We start from the raw sequence: 13,310 nt of genomic DNA, 5'->3' as shown, positions 1-13,310 counted from the left end.
GAGTCACCTACTCATTGGGCTAAAGACACACTAGCTAAAGAAAGCACTTCCCCTAAATGTCCATTGAACAAGAAAGAACATTTTGGCAAATGTTTATGACAGCTGGATTGCTAATGACCCTTTGTGGACTTTCGCTAGTAGTGGAACACCTTAACACAATTTTACTATTTTCTCAGTTAAAACCTTTCTTCTTTCTTGATGGTGAGTGTTGTTTCCCCAGATCTACCCTCTAGGACAGAGGTTGGCAAATTTAAAGGACCCAACTATAAATCTTTAAAGCTTTAAGACCCTCATTGCAATTCAGCCACAGGAGTGTGAAAACAGGCATAGACAATAGGTGGGTGGAGGAGTGTGGCTGTTTCCAAAGGAATCTTTATTTACAAAAACGGGCAAACTGGATTTGGTCGGCAGGCTGTAGTTTGCCAGTGTCTGCTTTAGAAGAACAGAGTCAGTGCCTTTTATTCTGCTCTGAAAGATGAAAACTTCGGTTACTGATTTCCAAAAATTGTGTCTTGCCTCCTAATACGTAATTAATATAAGCGCAAAGTAGAGCCAAATTTGTATGATTTTAAAGTTACTAAAACAAAAAGACTAAGTTCATTGTGCCTCTAAAATGAAGGAACAGTTTCTCATCTGAGAAACTGTTAAAAAATTAAAACGATGAATAATTTCCAAATTCTGCTTCTATGCAGCAGCCCTCCTGCATTTGAAATTTTCAAGTAGAATAGCTATTATTTCCCACTGATGAACCACAAATGGGCTGAAGATATTTGCATACCTTTTTATACACAATATACACCAGTACTCTAACCTCTGATTCTTCTTACCAAATTCCATTTAATTTGTCATTAATTAGTAAATTGTTATGTGAAATGCTGCAAAGCATCTTGGGTGAAGCAGCCAGCATGATGATTATTCTTCTGGAAGCTATCTGAAATTGTTGCTACTGAGCAATTTCCATGAAAATAGAAGGGTCTTTGGAGCTGTTCTTTTAAAATAAGAATAAAATGAAGCAAATGGGGGAGAACAAATAAAGGCAATAATAAATCAAGGACAAAAGACAGGAAACTAGTCCCCCAAAAAGTATCTAGGACGAAACTATATTAGCTTATTTTTTGCAAAGAGTAGATGCTTCTTCAACTTTCCTTTGAGGGTGCAATCAAAATAAAGCAAACTAAAAACAAGTACAGAAGTCAACCTTCAGAAGTCCACTTCATATCTACTTTAAGAATCTTCACATCTCCGAAAGCCTCTGTCTAAGGTGGAAGGTGGGGACAATCTTGGCAGAGTACAGGCAAGTTCAAGTTCCTTCCTTTTTTTCTGCTAACTCCCAACCGATGCAGTTGCAATTTCAGAATTTACTTTGAGTGGTTATCATTATCTTCCTTTTTCTTTTTCCTTCCTTCCTTCTTTCCTTCCTTTCTTCCTTTTCTTTATTCTCTTGCCTTGCTTGCTTGCCTCTTTTTGCTTCACTTCTCTTCTTTCACTTAGAGCCAGGCTGATCACATCCTCCAGATAGACGGAATTTTCCTTTTCCAGTCTTTCCAATGTTTAATTCCTCCTTACTGGCACCTCCATAACCAAGTCCAAATGAAAGGCGAGCCTCTTTGACCCTCTGCCCTCCCTTTCCTGCCTTCTCTTCTCCTGGGTTTCAATGGTTGATTGAACGGTGTGTTAGGTTCACTGAACTTGGTCTTGGCTTCAGTTCTACCCAGAGACAAAGTCGGCTTCCAGGCCAATTTCCATATGAAAGCAGCCGAGATCTCTTTCCTCATTTTGGAATTCCAGGCATCACCCTGGGCTCCGACTTCTCAGACTCCAAGTTTTTACCCAACTTTTCCCCACCCCCACCCCTAATCTCCTCCCACTCCTGTTTCTTGGGCCACCAGATTTCCATTTCTTTCAGCATGCCACTGTGGGCCTGAGAGAGTGTCTGTGAACCCAACTCAAGAGAACAGCTTGCTTCATGTTTCTCTGAGGCCGATGGTGTAAGAAAGGAATTTGTTTATTAGGGTTTGAGATGGGCAGCGGGCAGGTGGGAGGTGTGATGCAGGATGGTGAGGGAGGGAAGAGGGGATGCTTGCTAGGGTTGTTTATGAAAATCCTAATTCCCACTGCCAACAATTTAGGAACAAATATATTCGCATTAAAGAACTTATCCGCTTGTCTGTAAACCTGCCTTGCATCTTAGGCAAACTGCCTCCAAAGTTTCTACTTCCAAGATGTGGTTTTGTCAAACTGGAAAATGGCAGCAAAGAAGTTGTTGCTTCTTTCCACTGCATTTCTTGTGTAAGCAAATGGCCTGTCTGGACCTTTAAAAATGTTATTAGTAAAAATAATATCTCCAAGCTGGGAGGAACCCGGGAAGCCTACCTCTATCTGAAAGCCACAGAAATGCGTGTAGGTTGACCAATGGGAACATCAGCCTTAGGTCCCCATCCATCTGAAATCGGAAAGGCTTCAGAAGTTTTTGGGAGCCAAACCAGCCCTCATTTATTTATTGGTGTGTGTTAATTTCGGAGTGTTGATGTTTGCACTGGAAGGTCTTCCCAGTGTTAATACCTGGTTGCATTTTGGTTATGGTCTGAACAATGCTTTGCCTCTCCCTTTTGCTGGGGAGAAAGCACAGTGATTTATAGACTTCTTGTGGGTGCAGCAAATGCTGTAATTGTTTTCATAATGTCTCCTAAAAAATATCACTTCTATAGTGGGTGCGGTTGTCTGGAAGACTGTGACTATGGCTATAATTTGGGCACCTCAATATTGTCCCAGAATCCTTGTTGCAGGTATGAGGACCTGAACTTATCCATTTACGTGAAGGGTATGTGTGTGTGTGTGTGTGTGTGTGTGTGTGTGTGTGTATGTGTATGTACATCTGCGGGGTTTTCTTGAGTGTGCTCACACATATAAGCAATGTGTGTATGTGGTATATTTTTGAGCATGTGTGCACAAAGGTACTTGTATATGTGTGTGTGTGTGTGTGTGTGTGTGTGTGTGAGATGCATATACACACGTGGTAGGTGTATGGGTGTACGTGTGTGTGGACCTAAATTTGTATAAGTTAGCATGTGTGCCAGGGCATGTGTGTGTGTGGACAAGTGTGCAAGTCAGGATATGGAGCCCATCCAATAAGAATCACAGCAGCTGAAGGCTTTTGAAGCTCTTTCTTCTAGTCATTCGCAGCGGGCTCCAGTCCTCAGCCTCTGCCTTGGGGTACTATATGGTTTCCCAAAAGGAGAAATGATTGCAATACAGAATGTCTGCTGTTGCGAGTTCAAACTCTACTAAGTTGTGTTGGCCAGGTCCCCAAGAAGCAGCCTGGACATCACTGAAGATGCGGGCCCTAAACAAAAACATATGTGCACACTTCTGCCTGGAAATCCAATGGCCTTTAGGAAGAGGATCTATCTCTGTGTAAGAGTGAACGATGAAAAACTGCCTGGCCCCACTGTTTGCAGTGAAGGTGCCTGGTGTCATTTATTATGCTGACCAGGTACCCTCTCTATGGATTATAATAAAATAATCTGCTCTTGTTTTATCTTGTAGACCTTATGTTGTCCTACATCTGGCTTTTGTAATGAATTCATACATAGATGGGTGACAATAAGGAAAAGGAGTTTAAGTATTATGACAGTGTTAGTATTGATCACAGAATAGATTAAGAGACAGCTAGGAGGAATTTCTTCAGAGGATCAAATTCTCCCTCTTCCCCCCTCCTCAAGCCCCTGAGCCAGCCAGCAAGAGTAGACACAAACATTTGTCAATGCAACGATTTCAACTCTTGAGCAAAAAGCCTCCCATCTCAGAAATTTTGCATCTAACAAATCACTCCATTTTTGTCCTTAAATGTATCCTGTGGCAATATTTTGGCAGGGTTGTTGGACTGTGGGATGAGGAAACGAAGAATTTTCGAGAAAGGATTTCCCACCCCCAACTGCTACACACTGAACAGCATTGTCCAGGGAGAGGTGGTGATGATTAATCACATCCACTTCCCTAGAACCCACTCTCCCCTTCCCCCTCTCCTTTCCATTCCTTCCCCTTTCCATAGGCTGCTATGACAGGGAGAATGATTTACTGACTAGTTGAGGATAACGGATATCAGGTCTTACATCCAATCTAGTTGAGTGTCTTTTAAATAAACAGGCCTGGTCTTGCCTTGGGCCCTGTTGCCACTGCCTTTCTCATGGCCTTTATCCTGAACAGTTTGTCTCGGCTTGGGCCAAGATCTTGTTTGCTTGGGCCCTGACCCCTTGACTTACTCTGTGGCGAGACCCAGAGCCTCAAACTCTGCTAGACTCAGTTCTTGGACTTGCATCCCCAGCGCTGACCTCGGGCTTCCCTTCCCGATTCAGTTCTCACTAGCATTTCCGCTTATTCTGTTTTGGGGATCCCTGCAGAACACTGCAGAAACGCTCTGTATGATCCCAACCAGCATCACTGCTGGGTTCTTGTTAGTTCTGGGGATGGAACCCCAGCTTTGGCCAGCTGCAGCTGTGTTCTGAGAATTATTTCGGGGAAGAGATTGAATAGAAAATAAAGAGGAAGAGATCTACGTAGATCTCTTACGGCTTATTGAGCATCTATACCCTGCCAAGCACTGTGCAGAAGAGCTTTAGGTATGTTACTTGATACAATGGGATCTGTGTTAGTGCTCCCAAATAACCCTTGCAAATGCTGAACCTAAGGCAGTTGGAATAACTTTCCCAAGGTCACACAGCACAGCTAGTAAGTGGAAGAATGAGGGTTTAATCCCACATCTAATTGTTTTCCTGTTATCTTACTCTTCCCTGTAATTCCCACCCTAATCACAACAATCTTCCCGTCTGCCAGGCTCGGTCTCCGACAGATTGTGCACATTATTTTTTTATGCTTTGAAAATATTGAGTCATAATTAACATACCACAAAATTCACCCTTTAAAAGTGTATAATTTGGTGGTTTTAGTATATTCACAAGACTGTGTAACCATCACTCTCTCTCAAATTCCACAACTTCATCACCACCAAAAGGAGCCCCGTGCCCATTAGCAGGCACTCCCCACCCCTCCCTCTGCCTAGCCTCCAAAGACGGCTAATCTGTATTTTGTCTCTATGGGGTTGTTCAATTTTGAACACGCCTTTCATATGAAAGGAATCACACCATGTGGCCTTTATGTCTGGTTTCTTTCACTTAGCCTAACATCTTCAAGTACCTCTTTTTTTGTGGCTGAGTACTATTCCATTGTGTGGGTGCATTACATTTTTCTTTTTTTTTTTTTTAAAGGATTTTGTTTATTTATTCATAGAGGGACAGAGAGAGAGGCAGAGACATAGACAGAGGGAGAAGGAGTCTCCATGCAGGGAGCCCAATGTGGGACTCGAACCCAGGACTCCAGAATCACACCCTGAGCCAAAGGCAGGCACTCAACCACTGAGCCACCCAGGCGTTGCTGCATTCCATTTTTCAAAGACAGCCTTCACAACTACCCTGTGGGATAAGTGTGATTGTCATCTCCAGAGGTATACTGAGCCATAAAGAGATTAAATGACTTGCATCAGGTCCTATTCTAGGAATACAAAATGCAATCATTTCACCTTTGTATTTTCAGTTTAAGTTGTCCATTTTCCATCCCAAGCAGATGCTGGGCCAGATTTATAACCACAATCTAACATGGTTATAGGATGTTACAGGATGTTTCTTGCATGTTATGCGAGAGTTCCATGCAGGAAGCCCCCCTCCCCAAACCACCCTCCATGCCTCATGCTCCTTGTGAGGACTGAGGAGGTGTCTCTGACCCACCCTTAGGCCCGGAGCCCTCTACCAGCCTCCTTGGCCTCCGCAGTTCTGGAATACAACCCAAAAACTATGGTCTAGAGAGGAGGGAGGGTGGATAGAGAGAAGAAGCACATTTGTGACCAGACATTTGATGATGCTTCTCAATGGGCCATAGTGTGCCCATCATGGCCTCTGCCTCAGTTGGAGCTGGGGGTGTTGCAGTTTTTCCTTCTATGACAGGGATTCCAAGATTCCAAGGGCCAAGTTTTTGTAGGGAATAAAATGATCAGAACTAAAGAATTGATTATATATTATAGTAGTGATATTGAAAGTGGATGCTCTGCAGCAGCCAGAGGGAGAGAAGACCTTGAGGGCTGGAGAGGCTGGTGGAGGGGGAGAAGAAATGGAGCTGGGTAGGGGTAAAGTCTTCAAGGAGTGCTAGAATTTAGTCAACATCCCAAAGAGCCCAGAGCTGGAGAAGACAGTCCAAGGAGAGGCACAGGGCTGGGTATGAGCTGGGTGCGATTGGAGGAAGATGACTGAACCTGTCTGGCTAGAGTTGAAAGGCTCTTAGGAGTGCCTGATGAGGGAGGCTGGCATGAGACTGGGGCAGGACAAAGAATTTGGAGTTTATTTGGTAAGCAAACAAAGGTGGAGCGGGGAAGCTGAGGCAGGGTTAACCCAAGCATGCTGCAGTCTGCTGACAGCATAGGAAGGAAGTATCTCGTCACCAGAGGAATGTGTTCCAACTTTACTGCCTCTTGAGAAACAATGGCAGGGATGTAGGGCTTGGACCAGCTGAGAGGGCATACTTAGGGTGGTGTGGTCACAGGCAGCCAGAGTCTGGAAGAGCAAGCTGCAGATAACAAGCAAAGGGCTGAGGAATTGCCCTAATGAGGGCAGGTGCCATGAGGGGAACTAGAGTGAGCCTTCTATTCACTACTTTGAATTGGCCCATCTGGGGACCAAGTTAAGGCTGTGAGCACAGGGACAGAGAATGAAAAATCGAGCTCTCACCTCGGACAGATTGTGCCTACACTGAAACTTAAAGAAATATGCCCATAACTCATCTCAAGATCTCTGTGAGTCTGGAGATCCAATGCTAAAATGTAAATTCAAAACTTTTCATTCCAGGGATAGCTATCAGTTATTGGACTCTCATGTTCGAGGCATGCTCTATAGTAGGGAAGCCGCTCAGAGAGGTTGAGCAACTCGTCCAATGTCAAACAGCTAGCAAACAGCAAGGCAACAGTTCTCTCCCTGTGCAGCTGGCATCAAAGCCATGCTTGCTCACTCACCCATGTTATATCCGTATAGCTCTTCAGACGTCGTGTTGACAGAGAGGCATCTGTGTGTATTTTCATCCCAGTCGTCTTGATTTCTGACTTCTTAATCCATATGTGAGGAATGAAATACAGTCCTGGTTCTGTTTCCTAGCTCTGGTTGAAAATGTAGGTGCTGAACACCAAGCCAGATTCAAAAATGTGGGACATTGGTGTCTCTTCTACTTTATACAGTAATTCAATAAATGCTCTCTGTTCATACCCATGAATTTCATGCCACAGCCATGTGGCTGGAATTTTCTACAATTGTCCAGCTATCTAGTGCTAGTATCATGATATTCAAGAAGTTAGCTTTTCTGTAGAAAGATTTCATCATTTAAAAAGAAATAGACGTTGTCATTTTACAGCTTTTTGCACACCCTCGGCCTCTTTGTTTGCAGTGTTTATGGGGGAGTAAAAACGTGTGTGCACACATGCTCATGCATGCGCTTTTGCGCACACACACACACTCAACCTTCATTATTGGCATAGAACGAGCACATTAGGGAGTGGGAAGTGGTCTGGCAAAGGCAAGTCTCTGTGGGTCTGGGGAGGGCCACATGGGGGCCGTACTGCAGGGATGGGGTACGAGTGTGGGGGAGGGCGCCTCCCCTGACCTTTCCACCCGGGATTCTGGCGCAAACACTGACATTCCAGGCATCCTCTCCGAGGGCACTGCTTGGGGTATGAGGCTGTTCACATCAAGCCAGGAAATTTCATCCATATGTTTCTGATTCATTTACACTCATAAAAATGTGATTTTCAAGAGCGACGTGACATGCAATAAGCTTTCTAGGCCTTCTCTCCTGCTCCGTCTCTGCTCAGAGGAGCGGACAGATCCATTTTGCCAAGAGAAAACGAATTCAGACCGCAGGATGCTCGACCCCAGAGGCAGGAACGCCAGCAAGGCTCACACAGATGGTCTCCTGCCAGGGTAAGGCAACTTCCACCAATACACCATCAGGCCACAACTGTGCCCGACACTGGCTTCTCCCTTCCCCAAGGAGTGCTGGCCTAATAACCCAGTGATAACGATGGCTTTTTTTCCCCTTGCTCTTTTTATCTTCTCTATTTCTCAGCCTTTCATTTGCTCTCATTACCCTAGGAGCATTGATTCCCCTGTTCTGCTTACTGTTCACAATATTTGCAACAGCGGTTGTGTCTTTGTTCCCTCAGATTAGCTCATCGTGAGCCAATCCACTCACTCCCTTTGTTTTCTGTTTTTATTAACTGAGATATTGCAAATTGCCAGAAAATAGTGGCGCTCTGTTCCATTCTCGCATCCATATTGCCTTTTAGGCCATTTGGCTCAGGTGCTGTGTCTCTTGGCCTCAAATGAGTTTACCTAGTTTTGCCATCATGCTATATACCCGGATCTGTTCTTTTTTAGTTTAACTGGCCAGCCCTGTTTGGTTTTCCTTTTTTGCTGATCCTGGAGCTGGTGGGTGAAGTTGGCTCCTCTGATGGCATCTTTTCCAAGTGATGGAAAACATGGAAAGGACACTGCTCCAAATTAAGGGAAACATGGCAGCTTTGGGGGCCCTGACATTGGTAAATTAACTGTGACCCTACTACTCCCCCGCTGCATGTCTCTGGGTCTCGGTCTTCTCCTCTGTATTGTGAAGATGATAAAACCATCTCACAGAGTTGCTATTAAGGAGTTTTAAAAGTTAGGTTGTGTTTGTCCCTAATATAGTGCCTGGCACACAGGAGGGGCCATTTCCTATTAATATCGGTGGAGCTGAAGGCCATCAGGAACAACCTGCAGGTATGAAAATTGTATTTAGGACCCCTTGCAGCCAGGGAGAGCATAGACCTGGGGAACCATGGACCACCCAAGTAAAAGGGTGTTTCAAAAACCCATAATAGGATTTGGGCTTTAATTGAATTAGGGGGAGAATCTAAGAAAGCGGAGATTTGATGCTGTCAGAAAGTGGGAGGGGCACCTGAGTGGTTCAGTGGTTATAGGTCTGCCTTTGGCTCAGGTCTCGATCCCGGTCCTGGGATCGAATCCCTCATTGGGCTCTCCTCAGGGAGCCTGCTTCTCCCTCTACCTATGTCTCAGCCTCTCTCCCCGTGTGTCTTATGAATAAATAAATAAAATCTTAGAAAAAAAGAAACTGAGAGTAATTGTATAATTGGGTATCTCAATAAATCTGATGTCTATGGAGGGAGACTAGAACAAAGATAAAGCTGTGATGGGCAAAGAAGTAGCAAATCACTCATTCTGGTCCAGTAATGGGAGTGTTCAGTGTGCTGCGTGTGGCACAGTGACTGTGTTTTGTACTTGCTTAGACTCAGTGATGACGTGGCTTTGCTTTGTCCCATTCTATCATCATCTCAGAGTAGGCTTGTCTGAGGCTGGTATTCCATGACTCGTTTCTGTCTAGTAAGAGAATAACAATGTTTAGCTGTGACTGCCAAGTGGTTCTGAATGTGAGGGACTTTTCCTTTTTCTTTCTTACTAGCTTCTACCTTTTCTATTCTCAGGACAAGAGACTGGCCAGTGTCTCTGTAAGAAAGTCGAGTTATGGGATGAATAGCTCACATGTCCTGCTGTAACATCAAATGTCCCTCAAGGGACCCAAGTCTGTGAGAAAATGACTGCCTTGCTTGGTGAGCAGTTGAGGCAGAGGAGGGAGAGGAAGTAAAGGTGTTGGAGTAGGGATTGAATATTATCTGAATTCTTTTTCTGGATAAGAAGGAAAGTAGGGACCCTAGGACCTGGGGCTGGACATGCAAAGGAGCAAGACATCCCAGGGGCTGCAGAGCATGGAGCCATCTGGTGTGCACACAACGGATGTAAGGTAGGTGGAGAGCCCAAGCACAAACGTGAAAACAAGCACAGGCAACCAGAAAAGCATGGGAAGTAGCGAGATATGGAGTATGGAACTTGGGAAAACCTTAAAGAACACCAAAAGAAAGGCAAAGATTTTACTAGATGTCTCGGTCTTTACCTACGCATGAGATGGAACTCTTGAAGATGCTGGACCTGTTCACATAAACACATCATATCAAGAACCTATGGGGGAAACATTTGACTGGAAGTTTGAAAGGAGGGGAGTGACCAGATTATTCACATCCTTAAATGAAGCCTCTCTGTCTTCCACGCCACAAATTTATCTGTTAGGATTAATAAATTATAATGGTTGGGCTTTTGGCTGGCTATCCTGATGTTACTGAAAGATTAGTGTTTCTTTCCTACCCTGAATCACAAAGATAACTTGCTTCTCTCTTTAGCAGGTCCTTTTTTTTTTTTTTTAAAGATTTTGTTTATTTATTCATGGGAGACACACAGAGAGAGAGAGAGAGACAGAGAGACAGAGACACAGAGGGGAAGCGGGCTCTATGCAGGAAGCCCGATGTGGGACTCGACTGTGGGATCCCAGGATCATGCCCTGAGCCAAAGGCAGACTGAGCCACCCAGGCGTCCCTCTTTAGCAGATCTTAAAGACCCTTAACAAACTGCTACAGACTTTTTATGTGTCCCAAAATTTATATGTTGCAACCTAATCCATAACATAATGGTATTTAGAGGTGGAAACTTTGGGAGGTGAATAAATCATGAGGATGGAGTCCTCATGAATGAGATTAGTACTCTTATAAGAAGAGACCCCACAGAGCTCCTCCACCTCCTTCTGTCATATAAGAACACAGAGAGAAGATGGCCATCAGTGAACCGGGAAGCAGGTCCTCGCCAGATTCTGAATTTACCAGGACCTTGATCTTGGACTTGCTGCCCTTCAGAACTGTGAGAAATAAATTTCTGTTATTTATAAGCCACCCAGTCTATGGTATTTTGTTAAAGCAGCCTGAACAACATCAGGAACAAACCTATCATGTTTGCAAAGGATGCAGCTCTTTCTTCTCCCCATGACTCCTAATTTACCACCTGGTTGGTGTGTCTGCAATAGGGATATCTTCCTTAGCAAAGTCTATGCCGGGAATTCCAGCCAGTGTTCACCATTCTTGCTCAGGGCAGGGAGGACAATAAGCAGACAACCCTAAGCTCTGACACTCTATGGCCAAGTGTCCCTCTTAATTCTACTACTGGTTCTCTAGACTCTTTTCTAGATTGCTTTATTTCATTTTTAAAAAATATTTTATGTATTTATTTGAGATAAAGAGTGTGAGCACAAGTGGAGGCAGGGAAGGGCAGAAAAAGAGGGAGAAGCAGACTCTCTGCTGAGCATGGAGCCTGATGTGGGACTTCATCCCAGGACACTGAGACTATGACCTGAGCAGAATGGCAGATGCTCAACCAACTGAGCTGCCCAGAAACCCCTGTTTGCTTTATTTCAGACAAATTAGCCTCCTTGATTTTCCACTTGATTTTAGTCTGCAGCAGTTTGCTAAGGGTCTTTTTTTAAAATTTTATGTATTTATTTATGAGAGAGAGAGAGAGAGAGAGAGAGAGAGAGGCAGAGACAGAAGCAGGCTCCATGTAGGGAGCCCCATGTGGGACTCCATCCCGGGTCTCCAGGATCACGCCCCGGGATGAAGGTGGCACTAAACCACTGAGCCACTGAGGCTGCCCTGCTAAGGATCTTTAAGACCTGCTAAAGAGGGATGCCTGGGTGGCTCAGTGGTTGATTCTTACTCTTGGACAACAATCCTTCAAGTCTTTTTTTGCCTATCAGATCTTGTCTACCATGAGAAAGTTGGCCTTTGGTCCCAAATTCTTGAATTGTGGTGACCACAGCTCCTAAATCCAACCTTGGCTCTGCCTAGTTCCATACCTCCCCCTTGTTCATGTCCTGGTTCTCTTCCTTGATTCCCTAATACCCATCCACACTACCTTTTTTGGCTGTGAGGCCTGCCATTGAAAATAATGGAGGTGGAGAGAAGATGTTCAGTAGGGAATAATCTCGATTCTAGGATCAGCCTGATACATATTGAGGGAGGTATGTTTTTTTTAAATTTTTATTTATTTATGACAGTCACACACACACACAGAGAGAGAGAGAGAGGCAGAGACACAGGCAGAGGGAGAAGCAGGCTCCATGCACCGGGAGCCCGACTTGGGATTCGATCCCGGGTCTCCAGGATCGCGCCCTGGGCCAAAGGCAGGCGCCAAACCACTGCACCACCCAGGGTTCCCTGAGGAACGTATGTTGATGGAGAAATCAAATCTATTGGAGGTTTATGTTATTTGTTGAAGGAACCTATCCTGGTTCTTAAATATGTTGTACTGATGTGGTGGTGCCAGAGTGGGTCTCAGCTGCTTCCCCATAGTTCTAGAGAATGTATTTCCTGCTTGGTGCCTAAACAGGAGGCACACAGCTCTGTTTGGCCTATGGTCTCCAGAGCTTTGGGGTCGTTTCCACCTTGTGGAACCCTACCCCTTATCTGCCCTGGAAACTTTTCAACCTGGTCCTGCATCCATATTCTAGTTCAGTTACCACAAATGACAAGTCTCCAGTTGGGCCTTAACTTAATTGTATTCCTTTTTTACTTTTTCCCCCTATGTCCTCCAGGTTTTTAATTTTCCAAGTGCCCCTTTATCCTTGGCAAAAGATACTGCATTCTGTCTCAGAAAGAAAAGAGAAGCCAACAGATGGGACATCTCCATCTTCCTGCTCTTCCACCACGCATGCATTTTTTGCATAAATACCCACCCTTCTCTTCTCCAAGGGAAATACAAGAGGTGTATTTTCCTACTTCAGGTTAGCTTCCTCTACTTCCTAAAGGACCATTTTTCATTTTTTCCCCAAAATCATGCAATTGTCTCAACACCACTTGTTAAGTGTGTCCTACTGACTTAAAATGTCAACTCTTTCATATACTAAATTCCATATATTATCAGGCTTTAGACTCTTATTTGGCTTTATGGTCTAAGTTAAACAAAGCTTGATGCTAGTTAAAGTGTTGAAGACACATTTTGGTCAGTCGTGTACTATTGCAATGGGGAAAAGAGTCTAGCGTGAACTCAACTTTGTGCAGAGGGGACTGGGCTTTTTAAAGGGAGAACGCAGGAATATGGAGGAGTTTAAGCAGGACTCAGTAGAGTCAGGGAAGTGAATACATACAAAAAGCAGGAAGAGGGCTTTGTCCATGTGCAACTGGTTTGGGTTTGCTAACTAGCACTTATAGACATTAGGTTCCCACACTCTCACCAAGGCTGGAAGTGTTGGCTAGAACAAACAGTAAATTCTTTCAGCAACCTTGAGTTTTCTCAGGGGAGCACTTTATGGAGGGTTTAGATCACCTTAAGGGTGAGGCCGTGAATTGT

General features: G+C 44.4%; 1 long non-coding RNA gene across 1 annotated transcript in view; it reads left to right on the top strand.

Moving 5' to 3' along the window:
* The first annotated feature begins 1,920 nt into the window (after nucleotides 1-1,920).
* Nucleotides 1,921-13,310, top strand: part of LOC121481996 — a 74,594-nt gene continuing 63,204 nt past the window's right edge. The window contains exon 1 of the long non-coding RNA XR_005985476.1: nucleotides 1,921-1,988. This is a non-coding gene — a long non-coding RNA (uncharacterized LOC121481996). The remainder of the gene's footprint in view (nucleotides 1,989-13,310) is intronic.

This window comes from Vulpes lagopus, chromosome 24 (assembly GCF_018345385.1).
Source record: "Vulpes lagopus strain Blue_001 chromosome 24, ASM1834538v1, whole genome shotgun sequence".
NCBI classification, from domain to species: Eukaryota; Metazoa; Chordata; class Mammalia; order Carnivora; family Canidae; genus Vulpes; species Vulpes lagopus.
This window is presented reverse-complemented; position numbering and strand designations above follow the sequence as displayed.